Here is a 13,867-nt window from a genome sequence, read left to right as displayed (position 1 = left end):
AATTTGTCCCCTCATTTAAGGTTAACTTCAACTTGACTTTCAAATGATGATAAATTCATTCTCAAAGCATTTCCTTTATAGTATTCATCACTATATTACAATTGGAATTAAATGCCTTGGGCGTTTTGGAACTCTATCTTGAAGTGAGGGACTGTGCCTGTCTTGGGCCCCTCTTTAACCCCAGTTGACACATTGTAGGTGATCTCAATAAATATTTGAGGAGTCAGTGAGTGAGCATCATAGTCTGTTTCTTTTTAAACAGTGCTTCTGAAAGGCTGTAGGTTAATCATTTTGAATCCATCTTTTTCTCTTTCTGAGGACTTAGGGTGAAATTATCACTCACCCTTTCTCCCCATTTCAGAATGCTTTTCACTTGGCATTAATCTCATTAAAAGAATCTGTTTTTCAGTGATCTTTCTTCTGCTCTGGAAATACACGCTTTAATAATTGGAGGAGATAGGCTAAAAGGCAAAGGCTTCTATTCAAAGAAATGCTTACTGCAAAATCATTTTATTAAAGCAAGACTCGACGTGTGAAAAATTGACCCTTGTATTTTTTGTCTAGTAATGTTAGATTTTTACCTGTTACAACTTCATAAAAGATATACACTGATATTTCCTTTGGGCACTCAGTAAATGTACTTGAAACATTTTCCTAAAAGAGGGAAAAACATGTATTTAGAGAAATTCCATTTTAGTTTCTCTCTTATTCTAAGCAAAAAAATCTGCATTTGCTACAGCTATACTTGACACTTTCCATTCATTATTTAACTAAAAATTCATTGGAAAATCTACCTTAAAATCCATCCATAGAAAAGAGGAAAGGATTTAATATTTCAGTGAAGCTGGGGACAGGGAATGGAAAGAATGTATAATGGGTTTGAATTCTTCGACTGCTTTTTTCCTGGGGGTGGGAGTTTGCGGGGGTGGGAGGCTTTTCTCTAAGAGTTATTGTGATAGGATCGTCTAACAAAGGCAGCTCTTTTCTACTGTTTTTCAGATGCCTTATGGGTTGGGATAAGGACTTATGGGGATGGAACCATAGAGACTAAACACATGAGCTGGGATTTTTTTATATTTCAAAGAAATTTCTGAAGAACATGAGATTCTTTAGCTTTGTGAAATGGTCTGAAAAACACTTTTCTAACTCTGTTTAGAAAATTTAGCAGTTTCTATCTTATTCCGGCCCTTAAAACAAGATTCTCTGTGTACTTAAGAATTACATTGGAGTTTGTAAAGAGTACACATTCAGTGGGTGTAGGGCTGAGCACAGGGAACGCATGTCTACCAGCAGGTTATGAAATTCTTATGAACAATAAACTATGCTTCAAGAAACACAATTTTTTTTTTTTTTTTTCCGGTACGCGGGCCTCTCACTGTTGTAGCCTCTCCCGTTGCGGAGCACAGGCTCCGGACGCGCAGGCTCAGCGGCCATGGCTCACGGGCCCAGCCGCTCCGCGGCATGTGGGATCTTCCCGGACCGGGGCACGAACCTGTGTCCCCTGCATCGGCAGGCGGACTCCCAACCACTGCGCCACCAGGGAAGCCCAAGAAACACAATTTTAAGATAAAAGTGGGCAACTGAGTTTCAACTGGGTTTCAACTCCACTTTTCCTGTTTTTCCTTCTCCATTTCCAATCAGACAGGGTCTCAGATTACCTTCCCACAGGTTCTCCATCTGCTTCTCATCAGGATCAGCCTACCAGGGAAGGTCCAGGATAGGATGTAGTCCCCAACTCCCAATCCATGTCCTCACCCCTCAGTCCCATGTTGCACTTCTTTTTGGAGCCCACTTGCTTATGATGGTCTCAGCATGGTTTTCTATCCCACTTCATTCCCTTGTGTTCACAGACTCACCATTAATATTTATCCAGGCATTTCGTTCTGGATCTCTATGAACCACAGTGATTACCTAAGAATGAATCAAGAGTGAGGTAACCATGGAAACCACAACCAGGAAGAACAATAATAGGAACTGGGGTGTTAAGCTTAGAGATTTAGATGTAATTTGATAGCTATCACTGAGGGAATGGTTGTCTTACAGAAGTTAGCTTAGACTCATACTGTGGAGTTCCACAGTCCTAAGTAAAAGTCCACTGAGTAAAAGTTACACAAGAGTAGATTTTTGGCTAAGCATAAAGAAAAACTTCCTAACAAAATTGTAGTCTTGCAAAGTTATAAAATTCCAGTCACTAGGAGTGTTCAATTTCGTAAAGGAAAATATTCTCTTATTTTCAGGTTCAGGATTTATTCATTTGTAGATGGTACCCCAAACAGAGGGGGTACAAAGAAAAAGACATGTTTTATGTTTTGGAGGAGCTCAAAGTCCAGCAGAGAATTGGACATGTGAGCAAATACACTGAAGAAGATCGTGTTGAGTGCAACAAGAGAAGAGTAGACAGTTGCAGCCCACAGCTGGCATCAATTACAGGCAGGTGAGTGAGCAAGCTTCAGAGATTCTAGATCTCGGACTTTGAGCTGACACCCCAGCTGACACTAAGAGGAGCAGTAACAAGCTTCCCCCAACCCTCAAGCTCTGTCCAAGCTACAGATTACATATATACACATATAGGTTGGTTTAAGCACTAAGTTTTAAGGTGATTTGTTATGAAGCAACAGATAACTAGAACAGGGATGAAATTAATCTGTATAAAGAACATAGAAAAAATGCCTAGCACATAGTAATTACTCAATAAATTCGAGTACTATGATTATTATTTTATTATCATTGTTATAAAAGTGATGTTATTTAAAAACCATTGGGGCCTTCTCTGGTGGCACAGTGGTTAAGAATCCGCCTGCCAATGCAGGGGACACGCGTTTGATCCCTGGTCCGGGAAGATCCCACATGCCGTGGAGCAACTAAACCCATGCGCCACAACTACTGAGCCTGTGCTCTAGAACCCGCAAGCCACAACTACTGAGCCCACGTGCCACAACTACTGAAACCCACGTGCCTAGAGCCTGAGCTCTGAAACAAGAGAAGCCACTGCAATGAGAAGCCGTGCACCACAACGAAGAGAAACCCCCGCTCACCGCAACTAGAGAAAGCCTGCGCAGCAACGAAGACCCAACAATGAAGACCCAACACAACCAAAAATAAATAACTAAATAAATTTATAGAAAATAAAAAGCATTGTATATCACGATCTAAGCCCATTTATTCAGCTTTATTGCTCCATGAACCATCTGCTCACATTGCCTGCCTTTTCCACATGCTTTTCCTCTTTCCCCATTGTCTTCCCCCACCGCATTGTCTGCATTGCTCATGGCCACGTGGAGCATGCCTGCAAGGAGCTAAGTATTTCACATTTGCAATATGCTCTTCCTCCCCTGGACTCTTGCAGTACTCTCCCTCCTGATCTAGCCACTTTCACATTGTTCCTTCTGATCCATTCTTTCATGCAGCGGCCAGAGAGATTTTTTTTAATTCAAATCTGACCATATCACTCTTCTATTTAAAATCGTTTGATGGTACCCCACTGTCCCTAGGACACAGCTTCCAGCTCTGTGACTGCAAGCCCTGTAGGTCTGCCCTCTTTTCACCGCCCCGGTTTTACCTCCTTAGCTCACTGTGCTCCAACTAGTCTGACCTGCCTGTACCTAGCCTCCTTTGGTCCTGGAACACACTGTTCACTCTGGCCCTTAGGCTCTTTAAAGAGCCTTTTTAATTGGTTTAGCTGCTCCCTGTCCTTGAGGGCAGACCTCAAGGTGATGCATCGCCTTAAGTTTTGCTTTCTCAGGGAAGACCCTATGCTCCATAGTTCTTCTTAATGTTAAATAAATGATAGTTTGCATAATTATTTGTTTGATGTCTGCCTCCACGAAGGCAGGGATGAATATTTCTTCAAAGATATATCTATCTTTATATATGTATATACACATATATATGTGTGTGTGTGTGTGTGTGTATATATATAGAGAGAGAGAGAGAGAGAGAGTTCCCATATATCGCCCTACCCCACACATGCATAGTTTCCCGAGCTACATTCCGGAGTGGTGCATTTGTCACAATTGATGAACCTACCGTGACACATCATAATCACTCAAATTCCATAGTTTGCATTAAGATCATTCTTGGTGTTATACATTCTGTGGGGTTCGACAAATATGTAAGGACATGTAATGATCATACATTATGCACTAGGGTAGTTTCACTGCCCTAAATATCCTCTGTGCTCTGCCTAGCCATGCCTCCCTCCTCTCAAACCCCTGGCAACCCCTGATCATTTTCCTGTCTCCATAGTTTTGCCTTTCTCAGAATGTTATACAGTTGGAATCATACAGTATATCAGGCTCCTAGTTTTAACTAACACTTATCTCCTCCTGGGACTTTATGCCAATTAACGTTTTTCAATGCTAAAAACACCATCCTTGCCTTCAAAGGATTCATCATTAAGTAGTGCGGGATTCAGAAGCAAAATAATAATAATAATAAGAGACAAAAAGTATGATAAGCACTCTGACAGAGTGCTTCAGCAAGGTAAAGTGTAGGTCAATCAAGAAATCCTCCCTTAGGGCTTCCCTGGTGGCGCAGTGGTTGAGAGTCCGCCTGCCGATGAAGGGGACACGGATTCGTGCCCCGGTCCGGGAAGGTCCCACATGTCGCGGAGCGGCTGGGCCCGTGAGCCATGGCCGCTGAGCCTGCGCGTCCGGAGCCTGTGCTCCGCAACGGGAGAGGCCACAACCGTGAGAGGCCCGCGTACCGCAGATTTATACAGTTGGTGATGTCTAGGGAAGATTTTCCAAACAAAAAAAACAACACAAGCAATTAAATGGATAGTAAAGAAAAATAAAAGATAATTTTTTTTAAAAAAAACCAGGAAACGCTGCATAGATTTTATTGCATTTAACTCTCACAAAATCTTGGCAGGAAGGTACTTTTAACTGAGGCACAGAGAAGTCACTACGCTCCTAAGGAGCAAGCTGGGATTTGAACCCAGTGACTCCAGGAGAGATGTGCTTGGCTTCTGCTCTATGAGCAGAACCTTTGGATTCTGCAGTAATCAGATAATGGCGGCTCGCCCTAGGACGTTGGTGATGGGTTAAGAGAAGTGAACAGATTTAAGCACCATTGAAGAAATAGGAGTAAAAGGACTTTGTGATTGACTGAAAGAGGTGAGAAAGAAGGAAAAAGGAGAGTACTAGTCAGGGTGCTTTGAGCCCAAGGAACAGAGGACTCAACTAAAAGTGATGTAAACCAATGGCAAGGCGGCTGGGGGAAGGTTTGGGGCTCCAAGGTATCACTGAGGACCATCCTCAGAAGGCACCTCCTCCAGTAATTGCCCTATTTTTCTCTTTTTCCAGAACAGCCAGACTTATCGTTGTCTACTTTTCTCTCTACATTTCTTTATTTCTCTTTCCATCTACTCTAGTCTGGCTTCTGTCATCATTCAACCTTAATGGCTGATGTCGCAAAATTCGATGTGCACATTTCAGCTTTTGAAAGAACAGCTTTAGCTCAAATACTCCTCCTCAGAGAGACTCATATCCAAAAACTTACTCACATGTCTATTTGGATATTCCATTGTTGCCCCAAACTCAGTATGTCCCAAACAGAACTCATCGTTCTCCATTTTGAGGAACTACCAATAATTACTCAGACGAGAAACACGAGGCAATGTCCTTTTATTTTTAAAACAGCTTTATTGAGGTATACTAGACATACTTCAATAAACTGAAAAGTGACAAAGCGAGAGAGAGGCATGGACATATATACACTACCAAACGTAAGGTAGATAGCTAGTGGGAAGCAGCCGCGTAGCACAGGGAGATCAGCTCGGTGCTTTGTGACCACCTAGAGGGGTGGGATAGAGAGGGTGGGAAGGAGGGAGACGCAAGAGGGAAGAGATATGGGAACCTATGTATATGTATAACTGATTCACTTTGTTATAAAGCAGAAACCAGCACACCATTGTAAAGCAATTATACTCCAATAAAGATGTAAAAAAAAAAAAATAAAAATAAACTGAAAATACCTACCTGCTTTTCTATCACTATAGTTTGCAATTTTTAGAATTTTGTATAAATAGAATCTTATAGCATGTACTCTTCTTTTACTCAGTGTAATTATTTTGAGATTCATTCATTCATTAAATACTTACTAAGCACCCACTCTATGTCAGGTGCTGTTCAAGGCACTGGACATACAGAAGTAAACAAATCAGGCATGGTCCCTGGCCTCAAGAAGCTTCTAGCCTACTACAGTGTGCTCCTTTACCCTCTATGGAGAATCCATACCTGCCTCCCTCCTTTAGCTTACCCAACATTGTTCTCTCTTCCAATTTGATTTGTTGTTAAACAATATTACATCATAAAAGGAATTTTTAAAGAAAAACATTTCGTCTAAAATAGCAAGGTCTACAGGAATTCCCTGGCAGTTCAGTGGTTAGGACTCCATGCTTTCATCACTGCCGTGGGCCTGTGTTCAATCCCTGGTTGGGGAGCTAAGGTCCTGCAAGCCGCATGGGGTGGCCAAAAGAAAATTTTTTTTAAATAGCTAGATCTTCTCATAATTATTTTGATTTTTCCATATGCTTTTCTAGTGTATGTTCATATATAAAAATTAGAAGCAATCTGAATGTCCATTTAATGGAGTCATTAAATTCATACAACCATTAAAAATGATGAAGTAGATCTGTAAATGTGTGCATAGCATAAGTGTATACTCAAAATTTGTTTAAGTCTTCTCAAACTTTAGCAGGCATCAGAACGACCTGCAGGGCTCTGCATAGTAATAAGAGTGGGAGAAAATCTGAGCTCTGATGGAAAGTAGGAGAGAGGAAAAAAGAGGTAGGGAAAAAACAGCTAGAGAGAAATGGCCAAAGGGACTTTGGAAATGACTAAAATATTCAATTTTAAGTTAAGTTTTTAATTTTTTTTTTTTTTTTTGCGGTATGTGGGCCTCTCACTGTTGTGGCCTCTCCCGTTGCGGAGCACAGGCTCCGGACGCGCAGGCTCAGCGGCCATGGCTCACGGGCCCAGCCGCTCCAAGGCATGTGGGACCTTCCCGGACCGGGGCACAAACCCTTGTCCCCTGCATCGGCAGGCGGACTCTCAACCACTGCGCCACCAGGGAAGCCCCAAGTTTTTAATTTTTTAAGTTAAAATTTAATTTTAAGTTTTGCTCTCCTGGGCTGCATTTGTCTCTAAACATTTTGATATTTGCTTTGGTCAACAGTATTTTGGGGAGCGGAGGGATCACATGTGTCCAGTATGGGGTGATGTGGCGTGGAAAAGGTACGGCACTTGCAGGAGGCAGGAACCAGGGCGAGGCTTGAGAACTCAGCAAAAGCAGGATTTCAGAATCAGAAGTAACTAGGAGAAATGGAAGTCCAAGAGTCTCTGGGGAGAAGGAGGGATGAAACGGTGCTCAGAGTCATTTTTAATTAAATATTATGAAGCGGTGTGCCCATAATGCTGGAGGACTTGGTGATACCATCAGCTGGGGAGTGATATTGAGCATAGACAACAAGGCCAGGTGTGACACTTGTATGTTTCAAATAATGGGGGCAGGGTCATGACTGTAGCAGAGGGTTGAGACAGAATATAATTAAGAGAATATACTTACTCTTAGAATAGCCTCCGCACCCCCCCCAAAAAAAAAAACTGTGGTAAGTTTAAGTTGTAAAATAGATTAAGTAGAAAATAACTCCCTCAATACCAGCAAGGATTTCTTACTCAGTAAATGTCTAATTCCATACAGTAAGGAACGTTAACCTTAGGTTGCAATCTGTACCTTAATGCCACATGGCATCAGTGGTGGCTAAACAGAACAGCAGTAAGGTAAGAAGTACCTATGGTAACAGTGTTCTTTCTTTGTGATAATAAATTAACACGGGCTCCAAAGTCAACAACCATTTAACATTCTGAAAAAGTATTGCTTCGTGATGTATAAAATTTACTTTTCCACCAGCAATACAATGACTTAGCCTTGTGTGGAAGAAAGAGTGTACGGAGTACCCCGCCAATGCCTCCTGCAGGGCTAGGTACTTGCACATGTGCTCCCAGGGCCCCCTGTGCTTAATTCAGTCACAGCATTTATTATATTTTAATGTCTGATTGTTTGTCTATTCTCTCCAGTAGACCATGAGCAGCTTAGTCACAGCTCAGGGACTGTGTCTTGCATTAGGCCCTAGCATGTTATACATGCTCCTTAAAGGAACTGTTTTTGTAATAAGTGCATCAAGGGTTGTATGTGTCTTATACCAGCCAAAGAAAACAACACTAGGTCACAAAGTCCTTCTCTATAAAATGACAGAATTAAAATGCACCCTTGACAAAATCTCCTCATGTTGAGGGCATCATTTTTCTCAGATACTTGATGTGTTGAAGTGATTTAGAACTTCCTGGAGTTTTCCCCCAAATCCACCCACTGTTGATTCAAGCATTTGATTCAAGCATTTCTTTAACAGAGGACAGAATCTGAAATCCTAGAGATCAGAGTCTCCCTTAAGCATTGGAAAATTCCAAGCATATCAGAGATGATGGGATGATGAGATGGTGATTCTTTGGGGATCTGCAGTTTCCTCTTCAATTATAAGTCACTGTAAGTGAAAGGAGCCAGCACAAAAGGTCACATATTATGTGATTCCATTTATTTAAAATATCCAGAATAGGTAAATCTATAGAGACAGAAACAGTTTAGCGGTTGCCGGGGGCTGTGGCGAAAGGTGAATAACTGCTAATGGGTATGGGCCTCCTTTGGGGGTGATAAAATGGTTTGTAACTAGATGGAAGTGATTCTTGCACAGAATTGTGACTGCATTAAATGCCACTGAATTGCACACTTTAAAATAGTTAATTTTATATTCTGTGAATTTCACTTCAATAAAAAGAATACGAGTCACTGATAACCTTGAGCTAGCTCAAGATATATATCTGGGCTTTCCTGGTGGCGCAGTGGTTGAGAGTCCGCCTGCCGATGCAGGGGACACGGGTTCGTGCCCTAGTCCGGGAAGATCCCACATGCCGCGGAGCAGCTGGGCCCGTGAGCCATGGCCGCTGAGCCTGCGCGTCCGGAGCCTGTGCTCCACAACAGGAGAGGCCACAACAGTGAGAGGCCTGCGTACCGCAAAAACAAAACAAAACAAAACAAAAAGATATACATCAAACTTCATTCTCTGAAGTTACAAAGAACATGGTGTTATCTAACTGCAGAAACTTAATGAGGGTCTACTTAAGTATCTTATTTATACTGGGTCTATAGTTCCAAAAAATCTCTTTGCCAATGGTCTTTAAAAATGATGATTCTAATAACTATAGGAGCTAACATTTATTGTGTGCTTTCTATGTTCTAGGTACTCTTCTAACCTCTCTGAGGACGTTAACTCATCTAATTCTCACAGTAACCCTATAAGATGGGTACTGTGATTATCCCAATTTTACACTTACCTGAATTTGGCCACCAGAGCAGTAAGTGGCAAAGCTGGACTCAAAACTCTGACCTGTCCCATTCAAAACCTATACCTGTTGTTAATGTCTCTGTACACAATTGATACAGCACACAGTGGTACATGCAACTGATCTAAAGAGACCTTGTGTGATAACCAAGCACCAAGCTCTCTATATGTTTTTCTAATAGCAAAAATATACCTGTCTAGTTTTCAAGTGAATGGATGCAATAATGGGGTCTAGTTGGTGAGCAACCCCCTTGAAAGAAGAGATGGCGAACAGACTTGACCCAATTAAAGGGGACAAAGCCAGAATGGGCCTTGTAAGTTCCCAGTCTCTCGGGAAATACCTTGAGAATTCTGCTGATGCCTTTTTCAGTCAGACTTTCTAATGGCACAGATGCTGTGCACCCAGGTCCCTGTGTTCCTTCCCAGAAGTCTTCATCTCTAGAAAGGACAGGTGATACACTCTCCACACAGATGTTCTCGGCCAGATCAGCTGTGTGAACACTGTCATGTTGAAGAACTCCTGGCTTATTCAGTAATTCTGGCAAAAAGAATACCTCATGAGAAAACATTGTGGGCCAAGTCTTTATTGATTCTTAAAACGTTGTGGCTGGGGCTTCCCTGGTGGCGCAGTGGTTGAGAGTCCGCTTGCCGATGCAGGGGACGCGGGTTCTTGCCCGGTCTGGGAAGATCCCACATGGCGCGGAGCGGCTAGGCCCGTGAGCCATGGCTGCTGAGCCTGCGCGTCCGGAGCCTGTGCTCCGCAATGGGAGAGGCCACAACAGTGAGAGGCCCGCGTACCGCAAAAAAAAAAAAAAAAAAATGTTGTGGCTGAGAAAAATCTTCCATGTTTGGATGCGTGGTTATTTATTAATTCTGTTAAATACTCTGAAGTACCCTGAGGCATATATCCTCAGCCTTCTAACTATGATGCAATCCTTGGACTTCAGTGTTCTGTAAATAATCTAGATCAACTGATGACAGGTGATGTGACCCTATGGCATAAGTTCTGGGCTTCCATCCAGCAGCATTTGAATAGTATGTGCTTTCAAGGTGGCCTTTCCACATCCATAATCCACGCTCCACAGCTTTAACTCTGTGACTCACCGCATCCTCTAAAAGTAGTTAATATGCCTGAAAATGATCTGCACACATTATGGAACATGCATTTCTTGTGTTCAGCTACTTCTATTGGCCAGAGTTTCTGCTTTATTTAAGGAGAGTATTTAAAGGAGCACAGTGTCTCACTAGTTGAGGCCCTTTGGAAATGTCAAATAGTAATTGCTCAAGGGGCACTATTGGAGGATTTGATGGTGAACACCATAAGCCTTAACATCTCAGTTAATACTCCCTTACATGTAGCATTGAGACAGAGAACAAATGTTTGCAAGATGGAGTGCAGTGCCCTTGTAGGAGGTGAATTCCATTTTTGAAATTCAAATCTCTATTGAATAACAGTGGTGGTAAGAAAAGTGTCTTAGTCAACATCACAGTAGATATCACCCCTCAATGTGCTCCAGACTTGCTTTACAACTACCTACTTGGCATGTCTACTTGATGTCTTAGGCAATCTCAAACTTAATATGTGCAAAACTGAACACTTCGTTTACTATCTTCCTCCCAGACTTTTCCAATCTTAGTAAATGGCTCCATTATTCACCCATGGTTCAGGCTGCAAAGCTAGAGGTGAACTTGAATCTTCCCTTTCCCTCACAACCCACATCCAAATCCTTCAGATCCTCTTATTTCTGTCTACAAAATATATCTCACACCCAAGAGCCCTCATCCTCTTACACTGGCTACTGTAAGAACCTTTCAACTTGCTCCCCTGCTTCCACCCCTACTCACCAATGTCCATTGTTTAACCAGAGGCCAGAGTGATCTTTCTAAACAAGTCAGATCTTCTCACTATCCTACTCAAATTCTTCCAGTGATTTCTCATCCCATTTACAATCCAGTCAAAGCTATTTATTATAGCCCAGCAGGCTCTGCAAACCTCTGTGACAGTGCTTCTTTCCTCCGGGGTCCATTCTAATCTAACTGGTTTTCTTGCCCTTCTTCAAGCTCACCAAGCTCATTTCCATCTCACGGCCATTGCATTTGCTGTTCTTTCTGTGTAGAATGTTCTTCCCCAGATGTTTCCATGGCTCATCCCCTTAATCCTTTCAGGGCTTTGCTTAAATGTCACTTTTTCAGTGAGGCCTTCCCTGACCATGCTATCTAAAATAGCCCTTCTACATTTTCTATTCCTTTACCAAACTTTAATTTTATTTATAGCATGTAGCACTTCTGACATATTTAAATATACATTGAATGCATGAATGAATGGTGTAGCACTCTTACCAAGAGTGCTAGGGAGTGAATTTTACCACCTAACATTGTCCAACTTTCTACAATATATAACGGCTATGAATGTTTTCCTCTGAATATAGTGCATATATTTCTCTCAGAACACATTTTCCTCTGGCAGTAGAAAGAATACCTTCATCCTTTCAAACCTATACCTTAATGCTTTTGAAACTGAGTCCAAACTAACCATACTAACATAAAATTTCAAGAACATAAAGGCACAAAAACACCAACCTAGATATCAGAAGGAATAAGAATTAATAGCACTGCGTCACAGATTCCCACTGCATGCAAACATCTTTCCCCTGCAGCAGTGGAATCGCAAGATGTTACACGAGACATACTTCGAAGGATGCCACAGGGTCATGGGTGGAGTAGGCAAAGAGTCAGGACTGAGTTACACCTTTGAAAGTGCTGCAATGCTATCAACTTCTAACCCACAGGCCCTGGCTTCAGTGAGCATAGGGATACTGGATGCTTTGGACTTAACGTGTCTCACTCAGTTCATTTCTGGGTCTAGCAACGTAGTAATGAGTCACACTCCAGAGCCAGGGCTGGCAGCTGTTTTAGGGCTGCATGCTTCCGAGTAGAGCATTTACAGGGTAAGAAAATAGGCAGAGAAGAAAAAACTAAAGGATGGAGAGCAGGGAAAGGGAGTGGCAGAATGGGAAAGAAGAGCAGGAGAGAAAGAGAGACTTGGTGAGCTGGGGTGGAGACGGGGGAAGGGTAGGTGTGTGTGGGATTCCATCAGACTCCCCTGGACCCCATTCAGGCTTGAGTTCTCAGGAAGCATCTCACTATAAGGAAAGTGTGGTCTCCTTAGATTCCTTTGCTTGCTGTATTCAAATTCAAGTTCTGCCACTTTCTAACTATACTGGATCTCATGTAAGCTACTTTATTTACTTATTTATTTTTTAAATATCTGTGTAGTGGCTTTTATATTATTTTATTTTTTGGCCCTGCAGCATGCGGGGTCTCAGTTCCCCGAGCAGGGATCAAACCCATGCCCCCTGCAGTGGAAGCACAGAGTCCTAACCACTGGACCACCAGGGAAGTCCCTCATGTAAGCTAATTTAGATATATATCTCAGTTTCCCCTCCTGAAAAAAAAAAAAAAAGACAATAATCCCTCCCTCAAGGATTGTTGTGACAATTAAATGAGATGCTTTCTGGAAGGGGCTCAGCACTGTTTCTGGCACGATCAACTTAAGCTATTGTTATTATTACTACTGAGCAAGGGGTCACTATGAACAGCCTTTGCAGACCTTTATTCTTGACTGCCAGGGACTGCGGTTCCTATTGTTTCTCTAAGCCTGTGAAATGCAGCTTGTTAGGGCTCTGCACAGCTGGGAATCTAGAGACTCCAAGGTCTCTAGATGAAAGAGAGGTGAAAGGCGGTGAAAGGCTGGCCTGTTACAAGTCAACATGAAGAAACAGGGCAGACAGCCAGAAGCAACAAGCCCAGGATTGCTACAGTTGTCTTCCTTAAGAGTTCTGCCATCTCAGGTTGTGGAAGGACTGGAGAAGGAGGCTGGGGTTTTATAAGCAGGTGAGACAACAAAAAAACACCTTGCCTGTGTAGTTTCTTGTTGACTCTGGTGTTGAGTCTTTGGGGATGAAATCACTACAGGGAAGTATTTCCTGTATCTCCAACACAATTTTGGAATTTTACATTGTTACCTTTTTTCTTCTCAGCCTTTATGGAATACCACCTTCTACCCACAGGCCAAGCTAATACAGGACCTAGACGGTCTGGCAAGGGAGTATTGATTTGATGTAATTGTCAACATGGAGATTTGGTTAAAGGGATAGAAATGATATTGGAGATCTTGTGGAGAAACCCTGTTGTGTTCTAGGGTCAGTGACAGGTGTCTGGACCTCCTGGGTCATGCCTCAGGCTGAGTGAAGCATACTCTGGGATCAGTCATGGGCCTCATCTCTCAGATTCCCCCAGTCTGCTTCTGGTTCCTCCCAAGCTCCCAGATCTCATTTATACAGGCCCCAGGGGAGGCGGGGCGGCGCAGTTATTTCTTCCTACCTCATTTCTAGAGAGTGGGCCAACATTCCATTGTACAATAGTCCTGAGAGCCTCTAGGTTACATGAATTAAAACTATGTCATAT

This window comes from Tursiops truncatus, chromosome 2 (assembly GCF_011762595.2).
Source record: "Tursiops truncatus isolate mTurTru1 chromosome 2, mTurTru1.mat.Y, whole genome shotgun sequence".
Taxonomy (NCBI): Eukaryota; Metazoa; Chordata; class Mammalia; order Artiodactyla; family Delphinidae; genus Tursiops; species Tursiops truncatus.
The sequence above is the reverse complement of the archived record's forward strand: the minus strand, read 5'-3'. Positions refer to the sequence as shown.